The 19,888-nt window shown below is 39.3% G+C and overlaps 1 protein-coding gene across 13 annotated transcripts in view; it reads left to right on the top strand.

Moving 5' to 3' along the window:
• Positions 1-19,888, top strand: part of CASK (calcium/calmodulin dependent serine protein kinase) — a 410,801-nt gene that overhangs the window by 62,007 nt on the left and 328,906 nt on the right. The gene's annotated exons all lie outside the window — the stretch shown is intronic.

Raw genomic sequence — 19,888 nt, 5'->3', positions numbered from 1 at the left:
TTTAAGAACAGATGTTATTACGTAGTAAAAGTTTAAAAGTCTGCTTTTTGAGTCTTAGTTATAACATCATTAGGAGGATGTTGAATTGGCAATCAACATCTCTAGTAAAATAAAATAATTTATTTTTGAAGATGTGTTTAAAAAATAGTTAACATGTTGTATGATTTTACCGCTTTTGTTTACCTTTCAGTAATTGGCATTGACAAATTAACATTTTTTATTTGTATTAGATAAGTGAAAATCTCCCCCAAGGTATCAAAGAGCTATAACTTCAAATTAACTTAAACATAATTATGCTAATATAAATGTCTGGAAGATGGCACCTGTATTTGTGCATCCTAAAATGGATTTATCTATTTGCCCATCCAGTAGCATTTACTGGGTCTCCATTAGCACAGTGTCAGGCATAGTTCCACATGTTAGAGACACAGGATGGATAAGAGAAAATTCCTGCCTTCAAAGAACTAGTTTAGTCAACTGGTAGGTCCTTTATTAAGAGCTGACTTTCAGTTATGCATAACTGTATATGTGTAAAATAACCCATAACTTTCCTCACTGTTTGTGTAATATGGAAGGCCAAGTGATGAAATTGTTATCAAAAACACCAGTTCCCAAACAGTGTACCATGACTTTAATATGCTAAATAAACTGTGGCAATGTTATATTTCCTTTTTGACTCAGGAAGACTGTGAGGGTGAGTGAGTGAGGGTGTATATGTATATATACACATGCGTGTGCACACATGCATGAGGAAACAACAGAGCAGGACTCCTAGCCTAGTATGCTTTGGCTAGTTGGTATTCATCAAACCCCAAAAGACTGAGAAACATCAGTTGTTTGAGACCCTGAAATTCTAAGGTAGAACCAGGAATCATGGAAGATTACATTATGGACCTGATGGGTTTAATGCCTGCCATTTTTAACTGAGTATGTTGGTCATAAGAGAACTGTAGCTTGTACCCTAATTGTAAATAGAAAGGACTCCTTCTGTAATAGGGATTGTCAACAACAACAAAAAGAATGGACTCTTAATGCTAGCCAGAGTAAAATATGTTGAACATGCACAGATTTCCGTTTCCAGAACAAGAAGGCATAGACTTTTTTTTCACTGAGCCTTCCTTCCTCTATAAATATAACTAAATGTCCTGCAAATTATTCAACTGACAGGCATAAAGGGATTCTAAAAGTTGGAAAGAAAGCAGAGTACTAGGAACCTCAGCACTAGAGGTTTGAGGACAATGAGGGCAAGTTCACTGGGTTTTCTTTTAATCTCCCATTTTTTCCTAGACTGGATGTTGGAGAGACCTGTAACTCAGAATCACCAGTAGGCAAAGAAAACAGAACCAAAAGCCTGCTTTCTCTGGCCAAAGGACCAGGAAGGGGAAAGCCCAACAAAGATCTAAGTGGGAGTGCTCATCCCAACTGTTTCACAGTGGGTCCCAGTGGGCACTCTGATCTACCCCCATTATGGCCCCAGTTGCTGCAGGAGCAGGAAAGCCCCTGGCCCTCCCAGCCCCTGCTCTACAACTGGGGCCATGACGGGTGGTTTGTTCTCCCAACTACGGTAAAACCAGGCCATTTCAGCCCCTGTGGTCTGCTCTGTAGACAGCAGTGGCAACAGCAAAGCCCAGGCTTTACTGCCTCTGCTGCCAGCTGTCCCCAGCAGGTGATCTCTTCTGTAGGGAGCAGTAAGCAGTTGCAGCACCAGTGAAGCCATGTATCTTCCTGCCCTCCACCTCATGGCTTAAAAAGACCCAGGCCCCAGTAGGTGACCCCCTCCCCTTCAAGGTCTCCCAGCAATAACAAGTGGCCCTGGGAAGTACCTTTTGGCCCTGCAGATGGCATCAGCAGGGATTGAGTGGGAGTCCCAACATTACCAGAAGAATGAAGCACAGCAAAATAGCATTGTGAGGGCTCAGAAAACTAAACTGTCATTGGAACTGAAGCCCACAGAAATAGTCTAGAACCTATACACTAAACCTAAGCAGGGTGAGTACCCTGCTAAAATAGAAGATCCTATCATCAGGTCTCCTAACAATAAGCAAAACATCCAGGATACAGTTGAAAACCACTTGTCATAGCAAGCACCACAAAATATCTAGGATGCAATATGAATGAGAAGACGAACTGATGCCAATATCCAGTTGAAGGAGATATGGGAATTTGATGAGGGTTTTGTTTGAGCTGTCATAAAATTTATCCAACGGTCAGTTGCAAATTTTCTTGAAACAAATGAAGTTAGAAGATCTCAGGAAAGTAGAGCCAAGAGCATTTCCTAATGAACTGGAATGAGAGAGAAAGGGGTCAAGAATGGTGCAATAATTTAGGCTAAGCTATTAGAAGGAAATATGGAGTTGCCTTCAACTGAGACAGGGAGAGGAGAGATTAGAAAGTTCAGTTCACTCTCAGATGTTTTGGGGGATATGATTGCCCTTTCTCTTCTTGTCTTCATGCTCTCTTGTGTGCCTTATTGATTCGCAGGAGTCATTGCAGAGACTGGTCCATCCGTGGGAAACTGGTTAAAAGTGAGCATTACTAACTTGCGTACTCACATGCAGGGACTTTGGTTTCTTACCTAACTTGAAAAATTCCCCAAGTCTTTCAATATTTGATTTTGCTATGTTGCCTAAACAGTTACATCCACTATACTCTTATTTTCAGATTTTTTTCCCTAAAGCAATTATTTTCCAGATCATCTACTTTATGTCTTTAGACCTAGAAACTGATTACTACAATTATGATTCAAAACCTATTTTCTGCTGCCCTGCACTGAGCTGAGTAATTGGGTGTAAATGGTTATTTCCTTTGCATACTTTGCCTTTGTGTTAAGTGTTTTTTGGTTAAAAGATCAGAGGTTGCATTATTGCCTGCTGAGTATGCTTATATTAACAATTGTAAAAACGTAAATGACTTTTGGGAGTATTAATGAATAGGCATTTAAATTGCATAGTTAACTATTTTCCATCCTTTACTAAGCAAACCATTGGATTACCCCCAATAAGAATTTAATTGACTATTTACATGCCATATTTGGGTAGGGAATATTTGTTACAGAAAACAGTTGTTTGAAATCAGAAGGTTCTTAGCCATTTCAATTTCATAATTTGTATTTGTGTTATTATAAATATTAAAATTTAGATTATCATGTTCAAAGTCCACTCATAATAAATGCTACATGGGCAATGGGGGGTGGAGTGTTTCAGAAGAGAGAGGTTTCTTAACTATAAGACCGGACTGCTAATGTGTAATATGAGTATGGGGGCGGGAGGTGGGTATTTTATATGGTGCTTCCCAAACTTACTTGAATGAGAAACTTTCATTCTTTAAGGACTCCACAAGATGCCAGTTTGGGAAACCCTGACTTAAGAGTGTTAGGTAATCACATTTTTGTTTGTGTTTTACAGTATAATTTTGTATAATCCTGATGCAACTGAAATGAATAGTAGAGAAAGGTGTATTGGTGGCCTTGAGATATCTTTCACTAGCTTATTTAATTTAAATTAGATAACTTTATTTAATTCAGAAGTAGGTTTACTTGGTTATGGAGATCTTTAAAACATGATTTTAAATGAGAAGAGATTAGCAGTATTCCACAGAAGTATCACTGAAATAAAAATCTGTTAAGGAGGATAACAACTTCAGAGTGCAGATATTAACCTCCGCCCCTTAGTTGCAGAGTTGTGATTAATGGCTTGCAACGATACTATTATAGGATAATGTAGCATTTGGAAAACAACCTATGTTAGTGGCATATTAACAGAACACACCCCTTAGAAATATGATTTACAGTGTAATTTCAGACTTCCATAATTATTAGCTTCCATTTACAAAGAGTGGATTATGCACAGAGAATTTGACAATTGTGATAACGCTAGGTATTAGTTAAAAGTAATTAGGTTCATGAGCACTAGTAGAGAAGGAGGAGTGAAGAGGAGGAGAAAAAGGTCAGGAGTGAGTTTCAAAAAAGTTGTTTCTCTACTAAATATTTTCATTGAGCCAATTTCTGATATATAGGCCTACATTTAGAAAATAACAAAATGTGAATGCATAGCTTTTAACACAAAAATGAAAGTTATGGTTTTCTTGCACCAGCCTTAAGAGGAGTGTTCCTGTTTAGGGCAGACCCTGCTAGGCCTTCCTGTTTCTTATTTCCACAAGATACTGTGCCCTCAGAGCTTGCCTTTAGCAATTTTTCTTTTTCCTTTCTGGGCTTCTTATAGTCTTTCTATGGGGATGTTTCCAGCATTCCCTTGGGGAGGGGTTTGGGGATATACTTAGGTTTTCTGGGGTTCTGTCCTCTGTATTCTTAAGTGCTGTCATTAGCAGCAATGGCTTCAGTTACCTCTCATTCACTCGTGCTACCTAGGGAGTATAGAGGTTAAGAATTTAGATTTCAAAGTTCCATATGTTTAGGCTCCTGTCCTAGCTCTAACATCCACTAACTGTTTGACTACAGACAACCTCTTAGCCTCATTTCCCTAATCTATAAAATGGGCTGGTATTATATTAGCTATGATGACAAATAAATTTTGATAAATAATGAGAATCTATGTAAACCTCTTAGCAGCATGCTTGCAACTGACATGGTATATTATAAACGACATTTGTTGTGTTTTCATTATCATGATCCCTTCCTTGAACTTCATACTCCTATTTATATGCTCTCTATAAATCTCTGCCTGGATATCCCATGGAAACAAATATTTTCCAAACATAGCCATGCGTTTCCTTTCTTTCTCAGCTTTCTGTCAGTTCTTTCTCTTTTAATTCCTTTCTCATTCACCCAGTAATTGTTGCCAGAAATTTGTAAGTTTTCTTACAGCTCATCCCCAACCACCCTCTAGCTAATCATTCACTGTGTTATCTTGTGAATTTATTTTCTTAAGTATCTCTCAGTTGCCTTTACTTTATCACCTCTTGCTTGAGCTAATGCAATAGCTTCCTGAGTGGCTCCCACCCACTCCCCAATGTCTCTCTCACTCTCTGTCATAGTGATCTTTGGCTCACTTTTTCTTTTCCAGCCACTTCTCACCCTCTAGTTTTTCATGCTAGCAGTACAAAATAGCTTGGAGTGCCCAGCGCATGCTGGTTTTTTTTTTTTTTTTTCTTTTGTATGTCTGTTTTCTTTTTTGAAACAGAGTCTCACTCTGTTGCCCAGGCTGGAGTGTAGTGGCATGATCTCTGCTCACTGCAACCTCCCCCTCCTGGGTTCAAGTGATTCTCCTGCCTTAGCCTCCCAAGTAGCTGGGATTACAGGTGTGTATCACCATACCTGGCCAAATTTTGTATTTTTAGTAGTGACAGGGTTTCACCATGTTGGCCAGGCTGGTCTTGAACTCCGGGCCTCAAGTGATTCGCCCGCCTCAGCCTCCCAAAGTGCTGGGATTACAGGCATAAGCCACTGCACCCAGCCGGACACTGTGTTTTGACTTGGCTCTAGGCCATTGCACAAGGCTATTACATATCTCTGGAATCCTCTCCTTTCCCTCCTTAGCCCAAAAAACTCCTATTCATGGTCCCAAGCCCTCCAGGATGTCCCTGTGTCATAGAGGCCTTCTTTGAGTACCATGCTATCTATAGATTTTTTAAACTCATAGTTGCCCGAGGACAAGAATTGCTTTATTAATCTTTTTTCTTGCTTGTTCTTTATCTTATTTCCATTGGGGAAGTGAGGTAAGTAAGATAAAATGTGCAAATGTCAATAGAATTTTTTAAATCTCACTGCTTTAATATCTATTTGTGAGTTAGCTAAGATTGCCTAAAATGTATAACGAAGTCAGAATTCTCACTTTGTAATGTGTTTATCTTCATGTGTTTTCTTGCTTGTTTCTTTCCATCCGTGTCTGATCTCCTTCTTCCCATTTGTTATGTTATAAAAATCTTTTTTCTTCTCTGTTAATAGTTCTTGATATATCCTCCATCAAGTACAAGCTAAGAAAGACCTAGAATCAATGTCCCCCTACATTGGCTCTAACCCCAACCCTTCTCACACATACATGCACCAGTCATATTTTCCAGAATCTTTGCTTTGAGCAGAATTGCCCTATATGACCAGCAGCCCTCTGATAAAAGTAGTAAATGATGAGTGTATAATATGTAGACTCAGACTAGAAGATGGTGTGCTTCATGAAATCAAAAGTGAAGTCTATTAAACTTCACTGAAGTATCAATGTGTGACAGAGGTACTAATTATGCCAATATAAGTACTGAGTTAGTAAATGCTATTCTTAACTCTTGTGAATTGCTCAGCTTTGACAGGTGAGCTAGATTTGTTCCATTAGCTTATTGGAGATTCACTGCTAGCTGTTTCAAATAAGCACCCCCCCCCTCTATTTTCAAGGAATGATCTGAATCATACTGAGCTTAATTCCTTTGTCAGGTCATTAATTGTTAACATTTAGGCAACAGTTTCTGAGACTTTGATTTTAATAATTTTCCACTTCATGTGTGTTTTTTGCAGTAGCAATGGGTAAGAAAACTTTTTTTCTTTGATTTAATCACTGTACCTAAAGCAACTCAGCTTCGTGAATGTATGTAAGCATGTGTGTTGGAGCTGGGGATGGGTACCAGAAGTTTTAAAGAGAAAAAGTGTCAGGAAAGCATGTCTGTTCCCTTACTGCTATCACAAAGCACAGGAAGACAAGGAAAGGATTTATTGATGGAATTATATGCATAAGCTCTTCTTTAATGGCAATGACTAAACTAAATAGTGTTGAAATGAAAGGGAAAAAACCATCGTTATCTTTGTTCAGTATAGTTTTTATATAAATTTATATGTCTCTGTATTTTTCAAGATTTTATTCTTACTGTTAATGTTGTCATTTATAATTATCTTATTTCAGCTTTGTTTCCTTTTTACATACCCACGATGTATGTCCCTTAATTCTTAACATCAGAACTGTACAAAAAGTAGTAGGAAGATACAGATTTAGAAAATGGGTAGAGAAATATCTAGAAGCCCATGCTTTCTCAAATTTTATATGCTTACATAAAATTGTATTATTTAATAAACGTATCAGTGGCTTATTCATTTCTAGTTTGTCATTTTTCTTATAGCATTCACCAAATATTTTTTGAGGGCTTAATATGTATGAGGTACTCACTGAGTTTATATTTTAATATGAATATACACATAAATATAACATTTCATATTATAAATATATGACATAACATAAATACATGTATGTGTGTGTTTATATGTGAATACACAGTTTATTCTCATTATTCATGGTAGTTGTGTTCTATAGTTACCCTGAATGCTGAATGAACCAATACTGAACCATTGTTCCTAGGTGAAATACACGGTTGGGTTCCTTCAGGCCTCTGGTTACAATATTGTCATCAGTCAATCAATACATAACCTTGTTTTATGTGTGCTTCTGTTTAAAGATATTGCATTTAATGTATACTGTTGATTCATTAACATTGAACTCACAGCCAACGTTGTTATAACTCATGCCTGAAGGAAGCTTCTCTAACACACTTATTTTCCCCATAAGTCACATCACAGCCTTGTTGTGCTTAGGAACACTAAATAGCACTATGTTCGGTGACCATTGTACAGCAAAATCACCAAGAAAAAGCACAGAATGTAAAAAAAAAAAAATGCTCTAAATAGACGTTGAAAAGAAAGATCACTTGATGGTATGAGAGCTGAAACAAAAAGTCAGAGCATCATCTTGTTTGCCCTCAGCTGGCATCATGCACATTGGGTGACTCAAATTTTTCACCATTACCTGTGTGTCTGTAAATGACTGAAAGTGCCATGACGATTAATTTGGGGGTTATAAGTGAATTTTACCAAGTAGGTGAATTTGCAAACTTGCACTCTGTGAATAATGAGGATCAGCTGTATATCAACTTTGTGTGTGTGTGTTTTGTGTATATGTGTGTAAAACTTTGTTCTTGGCCTTCACTGTCCCCTCCTTTGCCTTTTTTTTTAAATCATTCACAGTTTTCCTACATATCTTGTGGTACATTGCACAATTCATTATAAATGTAATAGGGCTTCTAGGCCTGTGATATGGACAAAAATTTCATCCCATTTATTAAAGGTTTCCTGAGATATGATGTGTTTTTGTTTATAGACCTCTCATAGGGTGAAAATTTTATATTATAGCTATAATATAAAATTTATAGCTCCAAAGTTTATATGTAGCAACTCAAAGTATTATTTTAAATTTATTTCAATTAGATATAAAATTATAACTGACAATTCATATTGACTTTATTGTGTTTGAGATGCAGCGTTTTCTTGAAGTGCCTCCAAAAGCCCCTTGTGCTCCTTCCTAATCACAAGCCCCTCTCTCTCAAACCATTATCCTGCCTTTTATATTAATATTTTTTAAAATTCTCTTTATAACTTTACCCCCATGTTTGTATCTCTAAGGAGTATATTGTTTAGTCTTTTAGAACTGCGTAGCAAACACAAACTTAGCTGGGTAAAGAAAGGACAATCTTACCACTATTGTATGAAGACTTTAAGGTGAAGAGAAGCTGAACAAGCTGTTGTTCACAGTCTGGCTTCAGATGTTCTGAGAGTGGTTAGGTTGTCAAGGTCACACACAAATAAATCCCAAGACAAGGGGCTCTTCGCAGGCAGGCCATCTCCACTGTAGTGCAGGTTATGGGGAGGTACTGAGCACCCAGCAAGAATTTGATGGTGGGTAATGGCTGCCCTGCATTTCCTGCTCTTCAGCTCTCTGATGCCTGCCTCCAGTTCTCAGGAATAGGTCGAAGCAGGCGCTGCTGTAGGGTGAAATTAGGGTCCTTGCTAGTCTAGGCAACAGAGAAGGGCAGAAATCTCCTCAGCCCATGGCCAGGAAAAGAAAAACAGAAGAATCTGGATCCAGCTCACCTACCCATTCTGTTTTCAGTTTAGAAAGGGGATCAGTGGCAGTGGGAAACTGATGGCTCTGTCTGGTCTGGTGGTCCTCTGTGCCTGAAGCACAGCTGTCACTCTGAGATTTCCCTTCCTTGCATTCCTGGGGATTCTCTTCATCTCTCTTCTGTGTTGGATCTTCTATTTGCTGTCTCCAGGCATGCTTTTTATTGGTCTACTCTTGTTTTGGCAAACACATCCTACAATAATTTCTTCAGAAAGTATGCATGGCAAGTAATTGATTGAGTTTTTTGTGTCTGAAAATGTCCTTATGGTTATTGATGGGCTGGTTGAATTCAAGATTAGAAATCATTTTCCTTCATGATTATGATGATGATGCTCTATTGTCTTCTAGTGTTGCCATTGAGAGATCCAAAGCTATTCTGTGTGAACTGTGTCATCCTTCATCACTGCACATCTTTACCCCCACTTCTGGAAACCTGACAATCTCCTTGTCCACAGTGATTTTAAATTTCACAGTAGTATGTGTATGGACACGGGTAATTTATTTTGCTGAGTACTTGGTGGATCCTTTTAATTTGAGCTCCTCATGATTTAAATTCTGGGAAATTTTCTTGGATTATTCCTTTAATTTTTTTCCCCTTCAATTTTCTTTGTTATTTATGCTCTGCTTTTCCCAAATTTATCGGCCAGTGCTTCTGTTGATAAATTTTTCTGTTTTTTAAGAGCTCTTTTTCAGTTTTCTGAAACTTCTGGTTTTTGTTTCACAATAGTGATATCTTGCTGAGGATATTAATGGTAATTTGAAGTCTTGCTGTGCAGTGTGTTTCCTCTAAGTTGCTCTTTTTGTTTGTTTTTGGTTATATCTTCCAAATTAGAGACTCTTCAGATGTCTTAGAAACCTTGGTTGTATACTCATGATTGGGAATAGAGAAATGGTTCTCAACTGGGGATAATTTGAACCTCCCCCACCCCACGAGGACATTTGGCAATATCTGGAGGCCTTTTTGGTGGTATGCTACTAGTATCTAGGAGTAGAGGCTGGGGATGTTGCTAAGCATCCTACAGTGCATTGGACATCCTTGCACAACAAAAAGTTATCTAGCTCAAAATGTTAATAGTGCTGATACTGGAAACCCTATAACAGAGGACCTGAAAGCTGATTTAAGAGAGCTCCGAAGGTGCAGGTGGAACGTGTTGACTTTGGGTTTCGCTGGAGGATGATCTAGTTACGTAGTTTGAAGAACCTCTTCATTATCCTTAGGTCTTTTCTTCTGAGCTGGTCAGATATTCAATAGAAAAGTCTTTCATCTCCTGCCTTACTGATAAAGGTCTGGCTTCCAATATTCCTCCTGTTAATCAAAAACAGATTGGGACTGTCTGCGTTCAGTGTATATGTGACCACATAATACCTTTGCTTTTCATATAATGCTTCCTCAACAGCCTGTGTTTCCAGTTCTGAGACCCTATGTTTTATTTACCCTCTCCAGAGAATGAACCTGTTGGGATGAGGGAGCGGCAGTTATTCATGGTATGAAGTAGAGGAGACCACCTAGGGCTCTAACTGCTTCTCTAACACATTTCATTCAAACATTGTTATTTTAACTCCACCCTCTCTTCCCTTCCAATTCCAGAGTTATCTGGAACCCTTTTGTGAATTTCTTGAGGACTCTACTGTATAGATGGGTTTGATTCCGAACTGCCTTTATTTTCTCTTTGTAGTTCAGCTTTCCCAAGTCTGCTAAGTCCATTATCACTCTCCATCTGCTTTCTTGCCTTCTAAATTTAATTACTACTATTATCCCCTCTCTTGTTCTCCCAATCCTTTTTTAAAACCCGTTTGATACCATTTTAGTGGAGTTTGGATTGAGAAATAAATTAGATACATTGTGCTCAATCTAGCCCATGATCCTGGAAACCAACATACCATATTCTAGCATAATTTGATTTAATTCTAGTCTTTTTTTGATATATTTACCTTTGTTATCAGAATTATTTCCTAGACTTAGGTTTTGTTCCCATAAATGAAAACTAGAAGATATTTTTCTATGTCTACGTAAGGACACAGTTGTATGCTTTTCAAAACCTTAGTGAATATTATAGCAGTATTCACTTCTAACATATTCTGGTTTAATTGACCTTTTGCTTAAAAACATAGACTGCTGTTAGCAGCCATCTGCCTCAAGTAGAACCTTGTGTTACCATCCCAATCAGTATTCCAAATTTGAAAAGAGTTGAATAAAGAATATATATTTCAATATATTTCATTAAATCTGAAATGCCATCAATGATCTTATTCCATTTTTATTAATACTGTGGTCATAATTAGTGGAAATATGAGAAAGATAGTTGTTTATGATGATGACTTATGACTATCTCTACCAGTATTTTCCACCACATTCAAGAATTGACTGTACCTTAGATTTAAAATTTTAAGGGTGAAATTTCAAACATCAGTAAAAGATACAGGCCAGACTGAAACTTATGCCTCTTGAATTTTTTGTGTTCCCTAAACTTTCATCCAAGTATAAGTAATAAGTGTAATATAGTAGGTGTGCTACACTACTTTATCACTCCTCCCTTTTAAGATGGGAAACCAAGCCGAATTTTACGTTTTTTTCAGTTTCACCTGAGTTTCCAGTTAAAGGGTTAAATCACAAAAACCTCAAAATGTATTTTGGTATCTTTTTAGGGTGTTAAATTTGGTTTACCTTTGTTAACCCCCTGAATGTCATTGATGGACAGACCTTTAGAATGCTTTACTTGTAACATGTCTTCAGGTCCTCAGTAGTTCACAGATATAATTATTTTCTTTGCCTCATATTATAAAATTAAATAATTGGGGATTTGATTTTATTTTTATTAACAGATTTTTTAAAGTTTATGTTTTAAATGAGAACACATGGACACAGGGAGGGGAACATCACACATCGGGGCCTGCCAGCGGGTGGGGGGCTACTGGAGGGATAGCATTGGGAGAAATATTTAATGTAGATGACGAGTTGATGGGTGCAGCAAACCACCATGGCATGTGTATACCTATGTAACAAACCTGCACATTCTGCACATGCACCCCAGAAAGAATATTAAAGTATAATTTAAAAAGGAAAAAAAGGCCGGGTGCGGTGGCTCAAGCCTGTAATCCCAGCACTTTGGGAGGCCGAGGCGGGTGGATCGTGAGGTCAAGAGATTGAGACCATCCTGGTCAACATGGTGAAACCCCGTCTCTACTGGGCATGGTGGCACACGCCTGTAGTCCCAGCTACTCGGGAGGCTAAGGCAGGAGAATTGCTTGAACCCAGGAGCGGAGGTTGCGGTGAGCTGAGATCGTGCCATTGCACTCCAGCCTGGGTAACAAGAGCGAAACTCCGTCTCAAAAAAAAAATGAAAAAACGTTTGTGTTTTGTTGTCTTAAGTATTCTCTCTTCTACCTACCTCTATTAATTTTATTGTTACTAAAAGAAAAGAAGGGAGAAGGTATACTTTTTTCCTCACCTTTGTTCAAGCAGGCAAAAGTATTGACTCGATTGAACATGAACAATCAACCCCATGTAAAAGTCTCGGGAAGTTTCCAAAAAGATATAGTGAATTGAGGGTTGGACTTTCAAGATGGCCGCCTAAGAACAGCTCAGGACTTCAGCTCCCAGTGAAAGTGCAGAGGGTGAGTGGACGCCGCGTTTCCAGACGAACTCTTATTGCCCACAGACCAGGAGATACCCAGGCAGAGGGGTCGCCAGCGTCGCAGTCCCAGCCGGTGCGGCTGTTTTGGCCCCCGCGGGGCTGATTCCGCCCGCGCGGCTGCTGTGACCACTCCCTGTTGCTGCGGTTCTCCGTACAAAAGCCACTGGTCTGGGAGCCCTCTTAGCTGGCGAGCAGAGCCCTGAGACGGCAGAATAGCCCATTCATCTGAAATAGCGAGCCAGGCCAGGAGATTCCTAGGCAAAAAATCCGCCAGGAGCCGGCGCCGCGGTTCGAGCCGACTCCGTGAGTCGCAGCACGGGAGATCCCGGCGCCTTTTCAACAAGCGACCGGAACGCGGGGTCGTTCAACTTAAAAGAAAAGACTCTGAGTCAGGGAGCCAGGTGATCAGGCTCGGTTGGTCCCAGCCTTCCACCCCCAACAACAACGAAAACAAAAACAGTAATTGGAAACCCTCTGGGTTGAGCCCTTCAAACCAAGCACAGCTGAACCGGGACAGTCCGGCTCCGTGGGGGAGGGGCTTCCGCCATTACTGAGACTCTCCACCGCTACGGAGGCAGGCTGCCGTTGCCGAGGCAACCCGCCGTTGCCGAGGCAACCTGCCACAACAGAGAGAGTCCGCCATAACAGAGGCGGGGCCACCATTGCCCAGACAGTTCTAACTACGCCCATATAAAAAGGACTACAGGGAAGAGCTCAGGGCAGCTGGGCGGAGCCCACAGCAGCTCAGCAAAGCCCCTGCGGGCAGGCAGAGGCTAGGCGTGCTGCTAGCTGGGCGGGTCCGACCTGAAAAAAAAAAAAAATCAAAAAAGGCAGTAGTGCAACGGAAACTCATAAAGCTCCAACTCCCTGGGACAGAGACAGACAACAGGTGGATAAACCCACAAAAATGGGTAGAAACCAGTGTAAAAAGGAGGAAAACTCCCGAAACCAGAACACCTCTCCTCCTAAAAGTGATCACAACTCCTCACCAGCAAGGGAACCAGACCGGATGGAGAAGGAGGGTGATGAAAGGACAGAATCAGACTTCAGAAGATGGGTAGTAAGAAACTACAATGAGCTAAAAGAACATGTTCTAACCCATCGCAAAGAAAATAGGAACCTTGAAAAAAGATTGGACGAACTGCTGACGAGAATGGACAGCATAGAGAGGAGAATAAGTGAATTGATGGAGCTGAAAAACGCAACACGAGAACTTCGTGAAGCATGCACAAGCTTCAACAGCCGAATTGACCAAGCAGAAGAAAGGATATCAGAGGTCGAAGACCAACTCAATGAAATAAAAAGAGAAGGCAAGAACAGAGAAAAAAGCGCAAAAAGGAATGAACAAAATCTTCAAGAAATGTGGGACTATGTGAAAAGACCTAATCTACGTCTGATAGGTGTACCTGAATGTGATGAAGAGAATGAATCCAAGCTGGAAAATACTCTTCAGGATATTATCCAGGAAAACTTCCCCAACCTAGCAAGGCAGACCAATATTCAAATCCAGGAAATACAGAGAACACCACAGAGATATTCCTCAAGAAGAGCAACCCCAAGGCACATAATCGTCAGATTCACCAGGGTTGAAATGAAAGAGAAAATGCTAAGGGCAGCCAGAGAGAAAGGTTGGGTTACCCACAAAGGGAAGCCCATTAGACTCACAGCAGATCTCTCAGCAGAAACCCTACAAGCCAGAAGAGATTGGGGGCCAATATTCAACATCCTTAAAGAAAAGAACTTTCAACCCAGAATCTCCTATCCAGCCAAACTCAGCTTCATAAGTGAAGGAAAATAAAATCCTTTGTGAACAAGCAAGCACTCAGAGATTTCATCACCACCAAACCTGCTCTACAAGAACTCCTGAAAGAGGCTCTACACATATAAAGGAACAACCAGTACCAGCCACTCCAAAAACACACCAAATGGTAAAAAAGCAGCAACACAATCAAGAATCTGCATCAACTAACCAACAAAACAGCCAGGTAGCATCAAAATGACAGCATCAAATTCACACATAACAAGACTATCCCTAAATGTCAATGGACTAAATGCCCCAATCAAAAGACACAGACTGGCAAATTGGATAAAAAGCCAAAACCCATCAGTGTGCTGTATCCAGGAAACCCATCTTACATGCAAGGATACACAAAGGCTCAAAATAAAGGGATGGAGGAAGATCTACCAAGCAAATGGAGAGCAAAAAAAGGCAGGAGTTGCAATTCTCATCTCTGATAAAATAGACTTTAAAGCAACAAAGATCAAAAGAGACAAAGAAGGACATTACATAATGGTAAAAGGATCACTGCAACAAGAAGAGCTAACGATCCTAAATATATATGCACCCAATACAGGAGCACCCAGATACATAAGGCAAGTTCTTAATAACTTACAAAGAGACTTAGACTCCCACACAATAATAGTGGGAGACTTTAACACCCCATTGTCAATATTAGACAGATCAACCAGACAGAAAATCAACAAGGATATCCAGGACCTGAACACAGACCTGGAATGAGCAAACCTAATAGACATTTACAGAACTCTCCACCCCAAATCCACAGAATATACATTCTTCTCAGCACCACATCACACCTACTCTAAAATTGACCACATAATTGGCAATAAATCACTCCTCAGAAAATGCAAAAGAACAGAAATCATAACAAACAGTCTCTCAGACCACAGTGCAATCGAGTTAGAACTCAGAATGCAGAAACTAACTCAGAACCGCACAGCTTCATGGAAACTGAACAACTTGCTCTTGAATGTTGACTGGATAAACAATGAAATGAAGGCAGAAATAAAGATGTTCTTCGAAACCAATGAGAACGAAGACACAACATACCAGAATCTCTGGGACACATTTAAAGCAGTCTCTAGAGGAAAATATATAGCAATGAGTGCCCACATGAGAAGAAAGGAGAGATCTAAAATTGACACCCTATCATCAAAATTGAAAGAGCTAGAGGAGCAAGATCAAAAAAACTCAAAACCTAGCAGAAGACAGGAAATAACTAAGATCAGAGCAGAACTGAAGGAAATAGAGACACAAAAAACTCTTCAAAAAATCAATAAATCCAGGAGCTGGTTTTTTGAAAAGATCAACAAAATAGACAGACCACTAGCCAGATTAATAAAAAAGAAAAGAGAGAATAACCAAATTGATGCAATAAAAAACGATAAAGGGGATATCACCACAGATTCCACAGAAATCCAAACCATCATCAGAGATTATTACAAACAACTCTATGCACATAAACTAGTAAACCTGGAAGAAATGGATAAATTCCTGGACACCTGCAACCTCCCAAGCCTAAACCTGGAAGAAGCCGAAACCCTGAATAGACCAATAACTTGGTCTGAAGTCGAGGCAGCAATAAAGAGCCTACCACCCAAAAAAAGCCCAGGTCCAGATGGGTTCACAGCTGAATTCTACCAGACATACAAGGAGGAGCTGATACCATTCCTTCTGAAACTATTCCAGACAATCCACAAAGAGGGAATCCTTCCCAAATCATTTTACGAGACAAACATCATCCTGATACCAAAACCCGGCAGAGACTCAACAAGAAAAGAAAATTTCAGGCCAATATCCATGATGAACATAGATGCAAAAATCTTCAATAAAATACTGGCAAACCGATTGCAAAAGCATATCAAAAAGCTCATCCACCATGATCAAGTAGGATTCATCCCGGGGATGCAAGGCTGGTTCAACATACGCAAGTCCATAAACGTAATTCACCACATAAACAGAACCAAAGACAAAAACCACATGATTGTCTCGATTGATGCAGAGAAGGCTTTTGACAAAATTCAACAACCCTTTATGCTAAAAACCCTCAATAAACTAGGTATTGACGGAACGTATCTCAAAACAATAAAAGCTATTTACGACAAACCAACAGCCAATATCATACTGAATGGGCAAAAACTGGAAGCATTCCCTTTGAAATCTGGCACTAGACAAGGATGCCCTCTCTCACCACTCCTATTCAATATAGTACTGGAAGTTCTAGCCAGAGCAATCAGGCAAGAAAAAAAAATAAAGGGTATCCAAATTGGAAAGGAGGAAATCAAATTGTCTCTATTTGCAGATGACATGATTGTATATCTGGAAGACCCCATCATCTCAGCCCAAAATCTCCTGAAACTGATAAACAACTTCAGCAAAGTCTCAGGATACAAAATCAACGTGCAAAAATCACAAGCATTCCTATACACCAGTAATAGACTTCAAGAGAACCAAATCAAGAACGAACTGCCATTCACAATTGCTACAAAGAGAATAAAGTACCTAGGAATACAACTAACAAGGAACGTAAAGGACCTCTTCAAGGAGAACTACAAGCCATTGCTCAACGAAATAAGAGAGGATACAAACAGATGGAGAAACATTCCATGTTCATGGTTAGGAAGAATCAACATCGTGAAAATGGCCATACTGCCCAAAGTAATTTACAGATTCAACACTATTCCCATCAAGCTACCAATGACCTTCTTCACAGAACTGGAAAAAAACACCTTAAACTTCATATGGAACCAAAAGAGAGCCCGCATAGCCAAGTCAATTCTAAGCAAAAAGAACAAAGCGGGAGGCATCACACTACCGGACTTCAAACTATACTACAAGGCTACAGTAATCAAAACAGCATGGTACTGGTACCAAAACAGAGATATAGACCAATGGAACAGAACAGAGGCCTCACAGGAAATACAACATACCCACAACCATCTGATCTTCGACAAACCTGACAAAAACAAGCAATGGGGAAAGGACTCCCTGTTTAATAAATGGTGTTGGGAAAACTGGCTAGCCATGTGCAGAAAGCAGAAACAGGACCCCTTCCTGACACCTTACACCAAAATTAACTCCAGATGGATTAAAGACTTAAACATCAGACCTAATACCATAAAAACCTTAGAAGAAAATCTAGGCAAAACCATCCAGAACATAGGTGTAGGCAAGGACTTCATGACCAAAACGCCAAAAGCAATGGCAACAAAAGCCAAAATAGACAAATGGGACCTAATCAAACTCCACAGCTTCTGCACGGCAAAAGAAACAGTCAGTAGAGTGAATCGGCAACCAACAGAATGGGAAAAAATTTTTGCAGTCTACCCATCTGACAAGGGGCTGATATCCAGAATTTACAAAGAACTAAAGCAGATCTACAAGAAAAAAACAAACAAGCCCATTCAAAAATGGGCAAAGGATATGAACAGATACTTTACAAAAGAAGACATACAGGAGGCCAACAAACATATGAAAAAATGCTCATCATCACTGGTCATCAGAGAAATGCAAATCAAAACCACATTGAGATACCATCTCACACCAGTTAGAATGGCGATCATTAAAAAATCGGGAAACAACAGATGCTGGAGAGGATGTGGAGAAATAGGAACACTTTTACACTGTTGGTGGGAATGTAAATTAATTCAACCATTGTGGAAGACAGTGTGGCGATTCCTCAAGGACCTAAAAATAGAAATCCCATTTGACCCAGCAATCCCATTACTGGGTATATATCCAAAGGATTATAAATCATTCTACTACAAGGACACGTGCACACGAATGTTCATTGCAGCACTGTTTACAATAGCAAAGACCTGGAACCAACCCAAATGCCCAACGATGATAGACTGGATAGGGAAAATGTGGTACATATACACCATGGAATATTATGCAGCCATCAAAAACGATGAGTTCACGTCCTTTATAGGGACATGGATGAACCTGGAAACCATCATTCTCAGCAAACTGACACAAGAGCAGAAAATCAAACACCGTATATTCTCGCTCATAGGCGGGTGTTGAACAATGAGAACACATGGACACAGGGAGGGGAGCACTACACACTGGGGTCCGTTGGGGGGAAATGGGGGAGGGGCGGGGGGTGGGAAGGTGGGAAGAGATAGCATGGGGAGAAATGACAGATACAGGTGAGGGGACGGAAGGCAGCAAAGCACACTGCCATGTGTGTACCTATGCAACAATCTTGCATGTTCATCACATGTACCCCAAAACCTAAAATGCAATAAAAAAAAAAAAATAAATAAAGTCAGAATAAAATAAATAAATAAATTTAAAAAAAAAAAAAAGATATAGTGAATTGAAGTAGACTATACAAATGTATACATAAATAGAGTCCCAAGGGTTTATGTGTGGACAAAAACCAATTACATGAAGTCTTTTCTGAAATTGCTTGCTATTGTCAGGATAAGTAATCATAAGTAAGACATCCGGGTTGAGAATGAAAATGATTGTGGGAATCCTGCCTCACTTTGTAATATTGTCTTCCCACAGAGGAAAATCTTTGAACAGTTTTGAGAGACTATCAAAAGGATCCTCTTTCTATAGAGTTCTGAAAGATACATTATTACCATTTATTTTCCTTCTAGGTTAGCTTTTTAAGGTTGCTTGAAAAGAGAGATAATGAAGCTGTGGTATAGTTGATGTCCTCATGATGGCATTCATGTCATCTTGGATAAATGTTTAAGATTAAATTTGGTAGTTCATCCTGTAATTGAAAGAAGAAAGAAAAACTTTAAGGCCAGCAGCATCACAAGTGTAGTGCTGTAAATGAAGAACTTTTCTCTCTCTGCTAATTGAGCACATGCACGTAACAGTACCTGTAAAAGCCAATGAAGGTGGTTTTTGCTGTTGTTTGCCTTCTCCCCAAGAGGTTAAAAATATACATGTATACATATACACATGTATTTAGTGACTTAAACCATATTAACCTTCAGATAAACTAATCACATTGCTATTGCATTCTGTATTTTATAGTCAATTCAAACACACAAATCTATCTTTGGATTATCTTCATTGAATTCAGATATTTCTTTTATAACTGTTAATCACAAGGAACCGTGTGTGTGTGGGTGCATGCGTGTGTGTGTTCCCTGGTATTGACATCTTTAAATCATCTCAGCTGATTCAACTGGGAGGTCTGGGTAAGGAAATAGCTAGACCAGTGGCTCTGCTGGTAGAAATTACTTCCTTTCCTCTGGTAATTTCAAACAATTCTAATTTGAAGTTTGAGGAACATTAAGGCTTTCTCTGTGATTTCAGGTGAAACTGGAGAGGTGGAGACTAAATCATGCTGGGCTTTCTCTTTATGCAGTGTTTGTTCAAGTCTTTTGCCCAGATTTTATTGGAGTGTTTCATTTTTTTAATTGTATTTAGAAGTTACTTATATATTTTGGTTCTTGACTTGGATTTTATATTGCAAATACTTTGTATTTCTCTAGGATTTTAAACAGGGATATCATATCAGATTTTCATTTTTTAAATCATTACAAGAATGAATGGGAGAAACAAGTTGTTTTAGTAGTTCTATTAGAAGATGGTGTTAG

Source organism: Saimiri boliviensis, chromosome X (assembly GCF_048565385.1).
Source record: "Saimiri boliviensis isolate mSaiBol1 chromosome X, mSaiBol1.pri, whole genome shotgun sequence".
Lineage (NCBI taxonomy): Eukaryota > Metazoa > Chordata > Mammalia > Primates > Cebidae > Saimiri > Saimiri boliviensis.
The sequence above is the reverse complement of the archived record's forward strand: the minus strand, read 5'-3'. Positions and strand labels throughout refer to the sequence as shown.